The sequence below is a fragment of the Mastomys coucha genome, unplaced genomic scaffold (genome assembly GCF_008632895.1).
Source record: "Mastomys coucha isolate ucsf_1 unplaced genomic scaffold, UCSF_Mcou_1 pScaffold18, whole genome shotgun sequence".
NCBI lineage: Eukaryota > Metazoa > Chordata > Mammalia > Rodentia > Muridae > Mastomys > Mastomys coucha.
The window spans coordinates 45,947,230-45,965,828 of NW_022196900.1; the positions used below are offsets into that span (position 1 = coordinate 45,947,230).

General features: G+C 39.9%; 1 protein-coding gene across 6 annotated transcripts in view; it reads left to right on the plus strand.

The window, feature by feature from the left end:
• Adamtsl1 (ADAMTS like 1) overlaps positions 1-18,599 on the plus strand; it is an 895,122-nt gene that overhangs the window by 612,656 nt on the left and 263,867 nt on the right. The gene's annotated exons all lie outside the window — the stretch shown is intronic.

Below are 18,599 nucleotides of genomic sequence, written 5' to 3' on the forward strand. Positions count from 1 at the left end.
TAGGTAACCCTTAAAGTCCAGGAATACAGAACAGGAGTTGCTTTCTGGTATCAATTAGTCAGAGCATCCTTGAAGATTCAGTAAGGCGATGAAGTGATATGTTAGCCCATTTGCCATGAACTTGTCTTCATTTTCAGGCTCACCTTTTAGCATGTGATGAGCAATTTACATTTTAGAGTGAGCAGGTCCTCCAAATACTATTACTTACTCTATTCTTATATGTGTCATAGTAGAGACATTTTAAGACTGTTTGCCTCAAGTGGGAGGACATTGAGTCTGAATCTGTGACATAACAATTTCAAATATGATTAAAAATAATATGAAACATGTGATATGTTTTAAATTTACATTTATTTAAAACTTAAATCTACATATTGATTTACAATGAAAATGCCATTTAAATTGTTTCAATACATGAGCAGTGAGATAAGGTTTTATGCATGAGGGAGATACAGTCAGTCTTCATGTGGGTTAGCAAGGTGATGGAGGAGAGGCATGCAGGGTTTTTCAGAGAGGAAAAAGGAGAGGCAATACATATGTCAGACATTTATTGCTATATGAGATAAATTCCAAGTGTAAATGTGAATGTGGGATTTCACTCTTCTCAAGATTGCAAGGGTCTTAGAGAGTAGCCATATTACTTTAAAAGCTATGTGGGTAGAATATTATTTGTGATATTTTACAACTATTTGCAAAATTATTTGTGATTATGTATAAATAACCCAACTGAGGCTGGAAAGATTGCTGGCTTGGTGGTTGAGTGTGTCCTTTTCCAGAGGACCCGACTTCCTTTCTGAGCACCATGTTAGGAGATTCACAACCACTTGTAACTTTACCTCCAGTGGTTCCAATACCCTCTTCTAGCCTCCACAGATAACCGCATATGCACATGGCATAACTCACACAGATACACACAAAAATTAAACTGAAAGATTAAGAATACTGCCATTGAGGTCTCTTGATTTATTAAAGTGGAATTATGAAATATGTAAAAAACAAATGTCAGCAATAGTAAAGAATCGTAAAGCAAATAAACATGGAAGGGATTTACTGCAAGGAATGGGAGTTACGGCCCCTTCTTGATGTCGACTGCTTGACTGTCTTATAAATAAAAGTCCAAGTACTAGCAAATGTGCATGATCGTGTGACAATTACATCACATCAAAAACTGGACTGCATTCCAGGCCTTCTAATAGCTGTGTCAGTGTTGTTTCTACAATCCTACATTTGCAAATGAACCAAAGTCAACAAGACAGGTCAGCAAATTAGGTTTCGATTGTTTCTGTTGCATGACAGCTCAATCTGGCGTGTTTGCTCACTGGGTTCTTCTTGCCAGCTGGCCTTGTGTACCTTGGTCACTAAAAGAAAATCCTATCTCAGCAGCTGCAAAAAAGAATGGATAAATATGGAAAAGATAGTGCTCTGCTGTGAATTATAAGTATAAGCATGCCTTTTTAACTTAGATTCATACAGTTGTGATTTGTTTGATTTGGGAATAAATGTAAATTGTAGAAAGCAGTGACTCTCAACCTTTCTGATGTTGCAACCCTTTAATACAGTTCCTCATGGTGTGGTGACCCCTCCAGCCATAAAATTACTTTTGTTGCTACTTCATAACTGTAATTTTGCTACTGTTATGAATCATAATGTAAATATCTGTGCTTTCCAAAGTCCTTAGGCAACCCCTGTGAAAGGGTTGTTCAATGCCCTCCACAAAGGTTCACAACCCACAGGTTGAAAATCATAGATTTAAAATAAATGTGATCCATACATAGAAATTACGACTGAATATTACTGATTTGTTTCTCAGGTAAGGGACGATGCCATGGTGAGGCAGGAAACCTAATTTCATTGGAACACCAAATAGTAGCATGATTTGGACAGAGAGATTGGATCACAGGTTGAAAGTGAGAAAAGTGGTAGTTTTATAAATAATCATGGAGGCATGCATGGCAGATAAGACTACAATAAACAGTAAATGGCCGAGAGACTTTCAGTCATGAAAAGAGAGACTCCAAATTCTTCTTTAGAAAGATCATTACAGCCTCAATTATAAGAAGCCTGAGGTAGGACAGCCCTGAAGCCACAGAGACCAGCTCTAATGGAGGGTCCTGTACCACCAGCCAAGGGCACTGAAGCATCAACCCTTGCCTGAGTAAAGGCAGCAGGAACAGAAAGGACATTAAACCTGGAATAAAGACACTTTCACCAGGAGGGAGGGGAAATCTATACATCAAGTTAATCACACTGAACACGTCAAAAACTGAAACCTAATGTGTATTCATAAAGGGTGTAAGCTCAAGTGTGCTTCAGTCAAGCCAACCTGAACTTTCTAAAGGGAACAGAAGAACAGGGGAGGCAGAGATGGTTAGCGAAGGAATAGAGATGAGCAGAGGCCACCGAGGTAATGGAGAAATAGAGATTGTATTGTGTACATTCTTGGGAGGACAAGAGGGAGTAATCAACAAAAGAAACGCTGGAAATTTCCTTTCTGCAGAACTAAAATACACAAATTCTATCCTACTTACAAAGTAATCACTTAGCTAGGTTTGTATCAGTGATTTGTAGTTTCATCTTAGTAAGAAAATGCCTTATCTTAAAACACACTTGAGAATCAGTAACTTAAATGTGCCATTATATAAACATATTCTCCTAGTTCCCTGAAAAGTTCATTTTTAACCTAATTTTCCCTTTCTCTTTTCTGCCCCATTTGTTGAAGATGTTTGGCTTTTTGTCCGGCTTTTTGTTTTAGAAATTTTCAAAATCAGCTTTGAGTATATATGAGATCAGACATATGAGTCACAAACTATAGAGTATAAATTTCCAAATTAAAAATTACCTTGATAGAAAGTGGTACATGCTACAGTGGCTTCTCATTCACAAGCACCAATTTATTTCCAGTCTGTATGTTTAATCCCTATCTATGAGCCACTTCCTCAAAACTATTTGGTTCTTCATTTCTATAACAGAAGCATGGAGTCCCAGGGTTGTACTAAAAAGAAGAGAACCCTAGCAAAGGTTCTGCTCCTTCTCCTTCTCTTCTTCCTCTCCTCCTCTTGCTCCTCCTCCTCCTTTTGTTCTTCTCCTCCTCCTCCTCTTTGCAATAGCAGAGCAACACATAGGTAAGCAATGTATTCATTCATCCTTCTGACTGGAGCAGCAGTAATCAGAATATGTATGTGTATGTGTGTGCATGTGTATATGTACATATATATACAGACATCTAGCGTAGATGGCTGCTGTGGGAGTAAGGCTTGTTTGTATGATAATGTACATATTTACATTCTTCCTTCAAGGAATGTCAAGGAACATTAGTGACTCTATGCTCAGAGTCATCACAAGTCCAGGAGGTGAAGGTGTGGCTAATATCTCAGCAAAATGATAAATTCTGAGGCCTTCCAAACAGCCCTTAAGGCTGTTGAAAAGAATTCTAAAAACATAGGCTCAAAAATACATAATTTCTCAAAAAATAAGAATGCAATATGAATTATACGAGGAGAGGCTTCACAAATAGGAAGGAACAGAAGCAAAGCTTCATAGTGAGGCAGCTTGTCAGAAAGATACTAAGGAAGGAAATAAAGAGATTTAGGGAGTGGTGATCCCACCCAGCTAAGTTGATTTGTTTATGCTTACAAAGACTGATTTGAGAGTTCAGGGTCAGCCTGGGAGAACAAGGTTAGGCCCAGGTGGGGTAGAAATGGTAATTTCAGAACTGGGTCCAACCCAGTTATCTTATCTGTGCTTAGCAGAGACAGGCAAATCTCTGGATTCTCTTGCAATACCAAAATAAAATGTGTGCTTGCTGTCTCTTAAGAATTAAGGGGCAGGGAACCAGAGATATTGATTCAATCATAGGATAACCAAAAAGAAGCCTGGAGTAAAAGACTGGATTGATATGTAAAATAAAAGACTTGGCTTATGATCTGCAAGAGATAAGCTGTCCAGAGCACTTTTTAGAATTAAAAGAGAACTGCTTAGAGAACTGTCTTGAGAGAAAAGAGAGAGAGCTATCTGGAGATGTCCAGAGAGAGCAGAACAGGGAACAGGCAGTCTGGAAAGCCATCTCAAGCAGGACATAGGTCATCAGCTTCGACCCACAATTTGACTTTGAGTCATTTGCTTCACTCCTTCTAGACACCCATTTCTCAGAATCCCTCTCCAAGCCAGGGCTTGCTCTTGGCAGGATTAAATGACTTTCTCAGGCTTACCTGGCTTTACCTGGCTCCCAGGAGCCAATTCCTTTGGTCACAACCAGGTGCATGGAGACAATGATCATTTGGTAACAGTCCCCCAATTTGGCTTCGTACCGTACCAGAATCACCTGGAAAGCCAAGGTGAGACACAGCTCTTCAACCCCATAAACCAGACATTCAAATTTTTGAGTTTTATGTCTTTAAAACTATGATTATGTGGCAAAGTTAAACTCATAAACTACTTATAAATTGGATAGCAGGCAGGATTTAAAGATTAAGGACAGGAGGTAGACTCTGGCCCTTTAACCAGCTCTATGGTTTCGGTCAAGGTATGTAGTCTCCTGAAGCTGTTTTAATCTAAATGAAAATACATCAGCAACCAAAGAGTACCAAGTAAGTGAGGACATTGCTGTGCAGCTGTGGAAATGTGGAAGACCCTGAAGATGTTTTGTTAGATGGTACTGGAATACTGATTTCTAAGAAGATGAGAAAAGGAGGCGGGGAGGAAGAAGGAAAAAGGAGAGTAAATGAAGGGAGAATGGCACAGTGGTAGGATGCCTACCTTGCATCCCCAATGTCCTGGCTTCCATCCCCAGAACTGCACATCAGAACCAGAATCACAGTGTCTACAAGTACTCTCAATACCATCACGTCTCCGTTGAAATGTTAGTAACTCGATGGGGGTTAGGACCCAGCTCTATACTGAAGACAATCCTTTACATGGAATCAAGATTCCCTTGTGAGATAATCACCACCCTGTATTTTCCCCTTTCTTCCAAAACACAGCAACTGTCTCTACCAGGGCTTTCAGAAAGTGGTTCTGGAAAGCATTCCCTTGAAAATGACCTAGTCCACCCTCAAGACACAGGGCTGAACTGAGCTATGAGCTTCTCCCAGGGCTTCACAGTTCGTTAAGTGCCGATGAAGGTCAGGGAGTGGCTGTGTTTATCAACATTCTGAAAATATGTTCTCAGTGTTATTTCTTCAGCACATCCCACGGGCTAAGATTTTTGTCCAGCTTTAATTTTGTCATCGATATTATGAAAGCAATATAGTTAGTGACTATACCTTTTAAACTACACTCCCATTCCCTCTCTCCCTCCCAATAATCCTCCCCTGGGGCTTACTTTGAGGGTGTGTATTCTCACCTTAGCTTGAAAAACACTGGCATGTTTAGCTGCTTGCTTTTACATTAGATGTAGATAGGAGGGAAGGTGCAAACAGGAAGACAAGTTTGAATTTTTTTTTTTTTTTTTTTTTTTTTTTTTTTTGGTTTTTTGAGACAGGGTTTCTCTGTGTAGCTCTGGCTGTCCTGGAACTCACTCTGTAAACCAGGCTGGCTTCAAACTCAGAAATCCACCTGCCTCTGCCTCCTTAAGGCCAGAGGCTCTGAAGTCAGTGTTGTGTGAGCTATAAACTTAGCTTCATCATTTGTTGGTGTATCACTTGAAACAAAATTATATGCCTCAGCTGAAAGCAAGACACCATTGTTGACATACACAACTCATTGAACATAGAGAAGTAGAGTCTATCTAGAGCCTTCACACTTCCCAGCTAATAAGACTCCCTTGTAGAAAACTATAAGAGTTTATCAATGGAAGATAGCTTCTGGATTATGAATGGGGGCATATGTCTGCTTCTTTCAACTTTAGGACCCCATATGGTACAGACCCTTGAAGGCCCTGCATATGCTTCTTCAGTCTCTGTGTGTTCAAATGTGCACTGTGTGCTGTGTGCTTAGAGGGTCTGTTTTCCTTGATGTCCTTGATCTCCGGCTCTTTCTACCTCTTCTTCCATAGGATTCTAGAATCCTGAACAGAGGGATTTGATGGAAACATCCTGTTCAGGGCTGAGTGTTCCAAGGTCTCTCACCATCTGCATATGTCTAGCTATGGGTCTCTGTATTTGTTTCCATCTGTTTCAGGAGCAAACTTTTTTGATGATAGCTGAAGAAGGCACTACTAACCTGTGAATATAGAAGAATGTCATCAGGAGTCATTTAATTGCTGTGTTCCTTTTGTAGAACAGTATTTGATTTTCTCCCAAGTCCCTGGGCTATCTAGTCTTAAGTTCTTGGCTACCCAAGCAGAGCTGAAAATGAGTTCTATCTCATAGAATGGTCCTTAAAATGGTCAAGTTAGACATTGACTGGTTACTCCCACTAGCTTTGTGTGACTATTACACTAGGATATCTCACAGGCAGGACACTATTGTAGATCTAAGAATTTGTAGCTGGATTAGTATTTGTTTCTTCTTTGGTATCTTGCAGAGTACTTTCTAGTACCAAGAACACAAGCCAAACGGGGTGAAGGCTCTATGTAGGCACCAGCTCGACTTCCCATGTTCAACAATGGGGTGCCACTGTCAGTTTCCAGAGGGCAACTTATAGTTGACTGGGCTGTTTGGGGGTTTTCATAGGACCTCTTTGGCCAAGAACTCAATTATATGTAACCCAATCCCAATACTGAAAGCTTCATTTGGTGACAAGAGATGGCCATTTGGGGCTCTATCTCCCCCATTATTTGGCAATTTCATTTAGAAGTCCTTCCTATATGTATATATTTTAGGAAGCTTCTACTGTATTTGGTTTCCATACTAACCCTCAAATGCCCCTTAATTTTAGCTGTCCCTCTCCATATTCCTTCCCTCATCCTCTGCCCCCTTCTACTTGATCCTCCTATTCCAATCTCCAACATCCCCTACCAATCCATAACTATCTATTTGATTTCTCTTTCCTACAGAGAAAGCAACCTGTCTCCCCAAGTCCTTTATTATATACCTAACCACAGTGGTTCTAGGGATTCTAAATAAGTTATCATTGATTTAAAAGCTAACATCCACATACAAGTGAATATACAATATTTTGTCTCTCTTGATCTGGGTTACCTCACTCAATATGATTATTTTCATAATCATAGTGGATTAGTTTCACCCACCCACTTACTTGCAAAATTCATGATTTTATTTTTTTTAATGCTTGAGTAATACTACATTATGTAAACATACCACATTTTCTTTATCCACTCTTCTGTTGAGATTGTTTCCAATTTCTAACTATTATAAATAAAGCCCCAATGAACATTGTTAAGCAAGTGTCTCCGGTAGGATGAAGAATCTTTGGGTATATGCCCAAGCGTGGCATAGCTGTATCTTGAGGTGGATTGGTCCTAGTCTCGCCAAGGAACTGCCACAGATTTCCATACTTTCCATATACATCAGCAAAGGATGAGTGTTCTCATTCCACATCCTCACCACCATGAGCTGTCATTGGTTTTATTTATCTAAGCCATTCTGACAGATAAAAGATGAAATCTCAAAGTAGTTTTGATTTGCATAGTTCCCTGATGACTAACAATGTTGAACATTTCTTTAAGTGGATCTCAGCCCTTTCAGTTTTCTCTTGAGATGTCTCTGTTTACCTTTGTATCCCATTTCTTAATTACCTTATTTGTTTCATTTATATCCAGTGTTTTGAGTTCTTGATGTATCCGAGATATTAGCCCTCTATTGGATATGTAGTTGTAAAAACCTTTTCCCATTTTGTTGGCCGTCTCTTTGACTAATGTGTCCTTTGCTGTACAGAAGCTTTTCAGCTTCATGAGTTGCATTTATTAATTGTTGACATTTGTGCTTGTGCTAAGAGTGTTCTATCAGATAGTCTTTTCCTGTGCCAATAAGTTCAAGGCTATTCCATACTTTTTCAACTATTAGATTTTGCATTGAGATATTTGATCCATTTATAGTTGAGTTTTATAAAGGATAAGTGTGAATCTATTTGGATTCTTCTACATGTAGGTGTACAGTTTGACCTGTGCCATTTTTTGAAGATTCTGTCTTGTTTTTCTTTAATGTGTATTTCTAGCTTCTTTATTTAAAAGAATTGGATGTCCATAAGTATGTGGATTTATGTCTGAGTTTTTAATTTGATCCCATTGTTCACCATGTCTTTTCTTCCAATGCCATGCTGTTTTTATTGCTATAGCTCTGCAATACAACTTTATAGCAGGACTTCACAGACCTACCAGCTATATAAATAATGGCACAGAGGCTTATTAACATCTTAAAGCTTAGGTCCTTAGCTTGGCAGTCTCCAGACTACTCTATCATGATTAATTCTGCCCTATGTCCCACCACATGGCCAAGTCTCCCTCTCTGTTCTGCTCTGGTCCATCTCTTGTGTCCACTGGCAAATCTCCTGTCTCTCAATTCTTCTTCCAGAGTCCCTAGCTCTGTCTAGAAGTTCCACCTTCCACTTCCTGTCTTCTGTTGGCCATCAGATCTTTATTAAAGCCAATCAGATACAATTCTAGATGGCCTTAGTCAGGAGGGGAAGAAATAAATATTTACAATGTATGAGAGTGGTGATGAGCCATTAGCCTCCAAAAACATACTGGGCAGTGTTCCTTCTGTTTCAATTAGAGGTTTTGCTGAGTATAGTAGTATATGCTCTGGTGTCTGTGGTGTCTTAGGGTCCACAGCACATCTGTCCAGGCTCCTCTGCCTTTTAGAGCTCCCATTGAACTTGGCCTTTTCCCCTTGCAGCTCTTAATATTCTTTCTTTGTTGTGTATAGTTAGCATTTTAATTATTATTTGCTGAAGGGAATTTCTTTTCTGGATTAGTCTATTTTGGTGTTCTGTATGATTCTTGTACCTTGATAGGCAGCTCCATTAAATGAAGAAAATTTTCTTTTATAATTTTGTTGAAAATATTTTCTGTGTCTTTGACTTGGACTTCTTCTCCTTCATTTATTCCAATTATTCTTAGATTTGGTCTTTGCATGGCAACCCCAAATTTCCTAAATATTTTATTCCAGGATTTTTTTTAGATTTAACATTTTCTTTGACCAAGGTATTCATCTCTTCTATCATGTCTTCAGTGCCTGAGATTTTTCTTCCATCTCTTGTATTCCGTTGGTGAGGCTCGCCTCTGGTATTCCTGTTCAAGTTCTTAGGTTTTTCATTTACAGATACTCTTTAATTTAGGTTTTCTTTATTGATTATATTTCCACTTGCCCATCTTGAGCTGTTTTATTCATTTCCTTCCACTGTTTGTGTTTTCACAGGTTTCCTTAAGGGATTTTATTCATTTCCTCTTTAAGGACCTCTATCGTATTCATAAAGGCTGTTTTATGCTCTTACTTGGGTGCTTCAGCTATGTTTCAATACCCAGAGCCTATTGTAGCTGGGTTGCTGGGCTCTAGTAGAGAGAGATCATCCTGGCTATTGGTGATTGTATTTTTACACTGGTGTCTAGGCAGCTGGGTTTAGGAAGATCGTAATTCTAAGTGCTGGTATCCTGTCTTGTCTTTGTTGGGTAGGTGTTTTCTTCCTCAGTTTCTGTTGCCCTCTCAGATTCTTAAGAGAGTGTGGTGGCTGCATATTTCCTGCTAGGAGATTCTTCTGGGTTCCTAATAGGTGGGGTACTGGGGTTTCATGTAAAATGTGTTTCTAGGTATTGGGAGCTGGCACTTACACGGATGAGAATGGGCTATGGGAAGGTGAGGGGATCCATTGAAGGGGGAAGGCAGGGTATAGTAAGCCCCCTAGGGATGTGGGCAAAGAGTAAGGAGAGAATACAAAGGAGAGGAGAAGGGAGGAGGGCGAATACCTGAAGCTGACCCACCTGCTTTCCTGGCCTACTTCCTTCTCTGTTACGCTCAGCTAATGGTTTCCCAGAGAAAAGCTGCTGGAATTGGAGGCTGGGATAACAGTATGAGTTAGGAAGGAGGTTGGAGTTGAAGATCTTCATGGTCCACTGGAGATAGAGGCAAAGGTGAGAAGGAGGCCACAACAGGAGGTCTGGTACAGAGATGAGGGTTATACTGGGAAAAGGGATTGGAGGAGAGGAGGAAGAGGTGAAGATCTGTGGTTAAACAACTTGCTTCCCTAGCTAGAATAAGCTGTAAGTTCCCAAAGAGTACCTGCTGGAATCGGGGCTGCGATTAAGCAATCAGTGTGGGGAGAGGAGTCTGCAGGGGAATATGTTTGTGACCTACTAGAGATGGGAGCAGGGAGACTGTAGCAGGTGGTGTTCTGGGAGCTGGGGATTAGACTGGGGAGTTTGATGTGGAGGAGAGGAGGGAAAGGTGAAGATCTATAGTTAGCACACCTTGTTCTCTATCCAGAGTGGCCTGTGGGTTTCCAGGGAGTGCCTAGTAGAGTTTATTTTCAATAAAAGAAAATATATTAGCCTCAGTTTCCTCTCTGTAGTATGAGAATAATTGTCACTGATAAGATGGCTGTGGAGATTAAGTGACCAACTGTGTGCAAAGTGCTTATGCTGGGCTTAGTAAATACCAGGTGTTAGTACTAACGGTCCCCAAGCTCCTTCTTGCCTTTGTTTTTTCCTTCTGTGTGGCTGTGAGGAATGCACAGTTCCATATGTTTATGCATATCACAAGGGGCACTGGCTCCCTGAGTGGCTAAACCTGCCCTATTTGCTGTTCTAGTCATCTTTAACTAACAGTTCCATGTTATCCCATTATCCGCTCCAGCTCCAGGGCAGTGAATTGTGTCCTGTGTAAAGCTAATGAACCATCACAAACAGGACCAGCTCTATTAGTACTGCGGCAAGTCACTGATTTTCATTATCCAAATGCCCACATTTATATGTGTTACAAAGCACAAAGCCAGATTGTGTTTTAAGGAGCAGCATACATTTGCAGATAGAACGTGTGCTGCCATTAAAAATAATTTTGAGGTTATTTTCAAAGAAAACAGAGAAAAATCAGTTTTAGTTTTACAACTAATAGGATTCACCAGCTAATACCTACTATATGTATATCATAAGTAAAGTATAGCGTTTTCTATTGAATCCACATATTTATAGTATTGCCTGATGCTGTTTTAGAAAACAAAGCATTCCAAAAATGAAAAGGAGAATTCTTTCAAGTCATGCCTTTGATAATGTTTTTAAATGCGTGGTACAGTAGAGAAGCAAACGATAAATGAAAAATGAAATCAGGGAGTCTTTATGTCTACTGCTCTTTGGCTGCATTAAAATGAACCACACTTGCACCAAAGAAGTTCTTTTCATATTTAATAATTCCTGGGGTGAGCAGTTTGAAAAGAATTAAATGAAATGATTATTTCCCCATCTCCGTCTGTGACCTGAGTCACTAGTATCAAATGTCTTCCAGTTAGTCCAAAGGCGGTGATGTCAGAAGTGATGAGCTGGCCATTTCTCCCCATGTTTTATAACTGAATTCCAAGTGGAAGCATCATGTTGCATAGTCTGTTTTTCTCCCCTTTGCCTGAGACATTAAAGATAAAGAAAACTGCTAATAGCTGATTGAATGTAGCTACTGAGCCTGGACTTTCTGGTTCCTGCAAGGCTCTGTTATGTGTTAGCTAACAAGAAGGCAAAGCCGAATTGAATCTTTTCTCAGGGATGGTGTATGTGTAGACTTGTGGGAAAATGCTATAATTTGACTTTTATTTATTCACTTATCAAATTTTTACTTGGTTTTTAATGATGTGATAGGTACTGGAAGTATTTAAATGGACAGGAAGTAAAGAGTAGTTCCACTGTCCCAGAATTTGTGCTCTGCAGGGGAAGGGGGTTTAACTATCCCTGTTTACCTCGTAAATCAGGTCCTCTTTCTAAGTTTGGGTTTGACTTTATTTCTCATCTTCTTGAACCATTTGGCTGCCCCCTTTAACTTAGTGTCCAGTCAAAGCATATCCCAATTTCTTTTCAGTTCATGAGCATCATGTTTTGTTATCTTAGGTTGTTTTTTCCACACATGCAACCACTGTTGTGTCGGTCACATGACCTGATCTCACAGAAAGACCAAATTTCTTTGCATTGTGTCTTTCTTGACTATGTGGCTTAAGACCAGAGGAATTATTCTCTCATATTTCTGGAAACTAGATGTCTGAAGTCAAAGTGTTATCAAGCCATATTTTTCCATGTCTCCAGGTAGTACATAGTACTTAGAGAGGAATCTTTAGGTCATGCTAAAAGAAAGAGGTGACCAAAATCCAAATAGTGTCTAGAATTGTAAGAATTGAGAAGGCACAAGACAAAACAAGTTGCATTGTGAAGATACATATTTAAGAAGTATTGGGGGTGCTGTGAAGGTAACACAGTGGTATTAAATATTTTGAATGGAAAGAAGACAGAATAATGTATGCACCTTAGCAAGAGTCTTCTGTATAAGTGAATCAGTGGATGGAATAAGACAAAAAGAGCAAAGAAGAGGTTTCTGAGACCAAATCAGAAGTCTTGGTGATTGGTTAAAAGTAGTACGAGAGAGAAAAAGAGAGATTTGAAGTCAAGTTTTCTATCTTTCATTAAGTATGATGCTGCCGCTCTGCTGAAATAGGAGAAAGGACTAACATTCACATGTGACCATGAAAAGGATGCTGAAGGAATGATGTTTGGTGCAAGGTCTGCTACATGATACTCAGAGAATTTGCATCTATTTGTATATGGCAAAAATGGGTTAGGTTAGACAGTTCACTGACTGTGTTAAGTAACAAATTGGTCTCAATGTTTGTTTTCTATGGGAAACACTATAGAGTGCTTTGAAGTAAGTTGAGGCATCTTCTGTTTGAAAGTTAAAGCATATGAAGAACATTCTAGAGACTCAGCCATCTCTTACTATCCCTTGCTCATTCATATGTCATTACTATTTATGGAAAGGATATCTTGGTTTCGTCAGAAAGATTTTTACATCTTATTACTCAATTTGTGGTGTGGAGAGTACCTAAAGCTTTGTAGAAAATGTTTTTTTGATTATCAATATTAGGAATCTAGTGTGTCTCATATGCTGAACAAATGTGCTACCACTCAGCCATATCCCCCAGGCTCTTTAACTTTTTAGTTTAAAACAAGGTTTCACTAAATTGTTCAGGTTGTACTTAAACTCGCTCTGTAACACATACAAGCGCTGAACTTGCTTATATAGCCCAAGTAAGTAGAGATACAGGCTCACATCATCAAGCCCAACTACTTAAAAATAGGGTCTTACTACATATGCTGGCTGTCTTGGGACTCTCCATGTAGTTCAGGCTAGCCTTGAACTTTGGATCCTCTTGCCTTAGGCACCTAGGTGGTGGGATTATGGGCATGTACCACCAACAACATAAAAAAATATGAAAAACGTGTCTATTTAGTTTATTCTTTCAACTTAAACATAGCCTAAGAAAACCTTGATTTTTCCTATTGATTTTGTTTGACCAAAGACAGTGAAAAAAATATAAGAAAGAGTAAATCTAACTTATAGAACCCACAATTTAAATTGTATCATTTTAATGCTGACCACTTCTTAGAGTGAAGTCATGTTTATCACCTTGTGCTCTTGTTTCTATACTGTGGCATAATTTTATTTCCAGCTTATAAGTGAGGGGATGTATGTCATAGGTTTATAGAACTAGAACAGGGCTGTGCTAAAGTCAGACTCTGTTGCTTCTGTTGCACGGCCCCCTCTCCTCTTTGGGGGACAGGTATTAATAATGAAATAGATATCAGTTAATAGGGGTAGGAGCATATTCTCTCAAGCGGGGGGCCTCAGAGCCTAAGAGTTCTGTGTTCTATTAATGAATTTTTTCCTTGATCTGACAGCTTGCTTAGTTCATTCTTTGAAGCTTAGTTTGATTAATGACTCTTTGGGTTACTTGAAACACTAAATATATCAAATGCTCCCTGATCACCTTTAAGAGTTTTAGCATTGTTAGTGACAACACTGACTCCAAATTGGCCACCCCTAAGACGTTCACTCTGGTACCATTTCTGATTGAGTAGGTCCCTGGGTCTATGATCAGCCTTGATAATTCACTAGAAATGCCAACAGAACACACAGAAAGTCCTGAGCAGCCAAGGAAAGAGATGCATAGAACAGAGTCAGGGAGAAACTCAAACCATTGGGCCTTTTCACAGTAGGATAGTGCAGGTTACCCTTCTCTCAGTAACAGAGCATGACAGTATTCATGGAATATTGACTTTCAGGAAAATGTACCACAATGCAGCTCTGGGTGTTCATAGCTTCTGCTGAGGCTTGGTGCCAGTGGCACAATAGACCACCTGTATAGCAGACCTTGGTTTTCAGCACCTCCAAAGGTCAACTTAATATGATGTAGCCCAACATTCCCACAAATTATATTGTGAAAACAAACAACAGGCACTTTTCAAATCCTCAGACAAAGACTTTGTTACTGGCCATGACATTACAAAAGCCTGAAGATTACCTCCCAAGACCTGAGGGCAAAGAGCAGACCTCTAACTACCTGGTGATGTTTTAGAGCTATTCATTCATCCAGAGAACACAAATGATCCCTAGGCTGTGCGCTAAGAGTACAGCTGCCAGAAGCACTCAGGCCTTTCCCCCCAAGGATCCCATCTTGATAGCCTGCAAAGCTAATGGGAGTTTTCCTACCCCCTCCCCTGTTTATTATTTACATTGAGAATCACTTCACTATGAGAGGATCCCATAAGAAAAGGCTCTGAAAACATGCCGCAGAGTGGTGCAACTGCTTTGAAAGCAAATCTGGCAGTTCCCCAAAAGGTGACACACAGAGTTATCGTACAACACTACAATTCTCCTCCTAGAAATGAACCCAAAGAATAAAATCCTATATTCATACAGATGGCGTATTCTCAAATGTTTATAACAACAGCATTCAAGATGGCCATTAAGTGAGACAACAACCTGAAGGCATATCACCTGCTGAATGGATACATAAATCTAATACCTTATATGCTAATTTTAGAATGAAAAGAATTAACATAAATTTCAAAGTATTATAAGAGAAGCCAGTAACAAAGGGCCACTTCCTTGGTGTCTTTCTTTCTTTCTCTGTCTATGTCTCTGTCTCTGTCTCTGTCTGTCTGTCTGCCTGTCTCTCTCTCTCTCTCTCTCTCTCTCTCTCTCTCTCTCCCTCTCTCTTTTTGTGTGTATGTGTGTGGGGGGGTGTTGCTATTGCCGTTGCTACTGTTACAAATACTTCACATCTGATCATTTATAGGAATAGAGAAAGTCTAAGAAGTTGGGATAGTGCTGGGATCTGGTTCATGAACACATGCCACAGGATAGCCGCATAGTGACAGAGAGAAAATATGTTAGTTCAGGCTCTCTCTTCCTCTTTTGCAAGCTACTAATGCAGTCATGGGGACCCTACCCTTATAAACTATTTAATATTAATTTAATACTAATTATCTTCCAAAAGTTCCACCTCCTAATATCATCAATGTCTTGAATTTGGGATTCTTTTCTCAACATATGAACCCACAGAAGTCATGCACTCTGTCATTTCCTGTGTGTGTGAAATGCCTAGTGCAGGCAACTCTGGGAAGACGAACATCAACTTGAGGTGTCTGTGCCAGGGAGCTGTAAGGTAACAGGAAGTGATTAATAGTAAGTATTGAGATATCTGAGGAGGCGTGACAAAAATCTTATAAAGAAATTTTGGTAGTGGTCCTGTGCTATCTGCACATTTTATATGTTATGGCCTTTAACCTAATCCTCAAGTGAACTTAACAATGACAATGTTGTTACCATTTGACAGAAGGGGAAGATGACAGATCAGGTACTGCAGATGTATTCATTCAGCATCTATTAAGCACCTACTAATACCATATGTTCTGTTAAAATCTTAGGAAAGCAACTGTCAGTGCAGGAGCTCATGGAAAACAACTAGAGACACCAGGGTCACCGAAACTCAGAGGAGATGGGGAAAGCATCACTGTCCATCTAAGGTCACACCCTTCCCTCTACACCCCTTCATTCAGAGTCCTCGGGGAACTTGCATTCATATCTGCTCTTGACAACCATTTTTGCCCACATGCTTTGTCTTAGTATTTTTTTCATGGCCATCTGCACAGTTAAGTTGAGGTCTTAACATTGGACAGTGAACATAGCTGACTCATGTTGAGCTGATGGTGTTGCTCAATATGACCATTCCTGCATGGTCCAGAGCATCAATGAACTTCTCTGTTGGCTATTTTTGTCTCCTGATGACCGAGTCCTTTCTAATTCATATGAATTATTCATCTTAATTTTTTTAATCTTTTAATATATTTAGGACTGTTCTCACTTCCTGTGGGCCTCGAAACAGCCTATATTTGGTGAACTCAGACATAGTTGTCAAGTACTAAGTTCAAAGTAGTTTTGAAGCTGAGGGCTTCTGCCATCCACCCCAGCTTGAGAGATCATTAAAGGGATCCCACAAGACTCTCCACCAAGAGAACTGCTTAGTTAATACGTATGCCATCCAGATCTCTGGGTGAGCCTTTGTTGCTGAAGCAATTAGATCTTTCTTGAGATGGACTGTGCAAAATGCAGTAAAGATCAGTCAATACCCCAGGCAGATGGAATTTCTCTGGATTGTGTATTAGAAGACAGATGTAACAAGTGTTTGTACCTAGGGAGTGTTCCATGACAAGATTAGATGATCTTCAGTCATTCATTTTAATCAGTTCAGCTCTAATTTAATATGGTTATCACAATTTTATCATCAAATCAGATGCTTGAAGGGTAGTTTACATACATGAGAAATTGACAAGATCTAACACTCTGTCCCTGCCTTTGAAGAAAAGAAGTTAAATTAAAACTAGGCAAAATAGACTTGAGGAAAACGTTGTAAGATTGAGTGTCACGACACTCCATGTAACTGTTTTCAAATGTTAAAAATCAGATGTGAAAAGCAATTAGTAATTATTCTTGGGTTAATTGGCATGTTTCCAAGGAAACATCATGTTAGATAAAGGGATGATTTTTTAAAATGTTGTAGCTACTTTAATTGTCAAGATTCTTAATAAGAGCAATTTAAAGCATCGAGGACCTTCCAGATTCTGAGCCATGAATATAATTTTACCCAAGTTTTAGCACATCCAAGTTGCCAAAGACTGTCCTGGAACAATCCTAAGAAGGGCTTTCTGCCAGTCAGGAAAATCCACACAAGCACCTAAACTCAGTTTAATAAGCCCCACCTGTCCTTCAACTGCTTTTTTGGTTCTACTGCCCTGAGGAGTTCAAATCAAGAGGGAACAAAGTGTCTTCACTTTAGACTGACCTACTTATGATCCAAGAGAACACCTCACACTCAGAAATCAGGAGAGTGTAGCCAGGAACGCTCCATGTGGTTGGCAGAACAGAGACGCCAGCACAAATTCTAGGACCTTCTGGGATGTTTTGCATCTCGCAAAGCTAATCATAAACAGAAAGGGACCTTGGGAGATTACCAACCCAGTCTCCACATCTCATGGACCAAGAGTGGAACGACTGGAGCTGGGATGTGACTTGTTCAAGGTCTCTCAATTAGCAAATGACAAAACCAAGAAGACTCAAATACAGGTTCTCCTTGCCTGGATTAAGTGAGAACGGCTAAGTGTATATGTGTTTGGAGACCCTTTTCGTGAGCAGTTTCAGGTGTTTACCTTCAACATATTTATTTGTTCTGTTTGTCTCTTTCACCATTGCTAAGTGAATTTCAGCCCCTGACTTATGGCCAGTTTATCACGGGGAACATTCCATTCATTTAAAAATGGCAACATTATAAAAGAAAATCCAAGCAGCAAACCTTGCCAACAAAGCAAAATTCTAAAAATCATAGTACTCGTCATTTCCACTCTTGCAGAAATGCAGGCACGAAGCTGCTACACGTGCATGCCGTGGCACCTCCAGGCAGCCCAGGCCTGATGGTTGGCTGCCATGTGCACCTGGGTGGATGCCTGCACTTTAGTGCACATTTAATTTCTTTGCCAGCAGAATTAATTGAGATTGAAAGGATGAAACAGATACTTCAGGAAAGGGAGCAGAGGTAGGGTGGGAGGGAGGTTTGGGAAGAAGTGGCAAGCTTCCAGTCCATTTCCTCAAGTCAACTGTACTTGACTGTTGTCCTTGCTGCTCCCAAAGCTTCAAGAGTGGGGAAAGTTACCTCTTAGTGTCTCAGGGTGGCTGTCAACTCCTTGGCCAGAAATAATGTCAGTGCTCTTACTTACGTGTTATTATTAATCTGTTTGATTTCTGAGCAGTTATATTGGACAACATAGATCACATTCGAGCAGCCACTCCTACTTTGTAGCCGTGTGATCTGAATAAAGGCTGTAGGGTCTTTTTTGAGACAGGAGGGCCTGATGAACTCAGGGTTGCCTTGAACTTAATACTGTAGGCCAGATGGCCAGTTGCTCAAAGTCAAGATCCTCCTGCCTCCACCATCTGAATGCGTGTTTGTCACTGGCCTAACCAGAGTTTTTCTTTTATTTACTTTTTCTTTTTGCTATCTCTTCCATTTTGTTTTTTCAATTTTTTACATTAGTTTATGTAATGCGTACTCTTCTTCCTTCCCTGCCTCCTTCCCTCCTGCCTGCCTGCCTTTCTTCATTCTATCCTTCATTTTCCTTCCTTCCTTCCTTCCTTCCTCCCTTCCTTCCTTCCTTCCTTCCTTCCTTCCTTCCTTCCTTC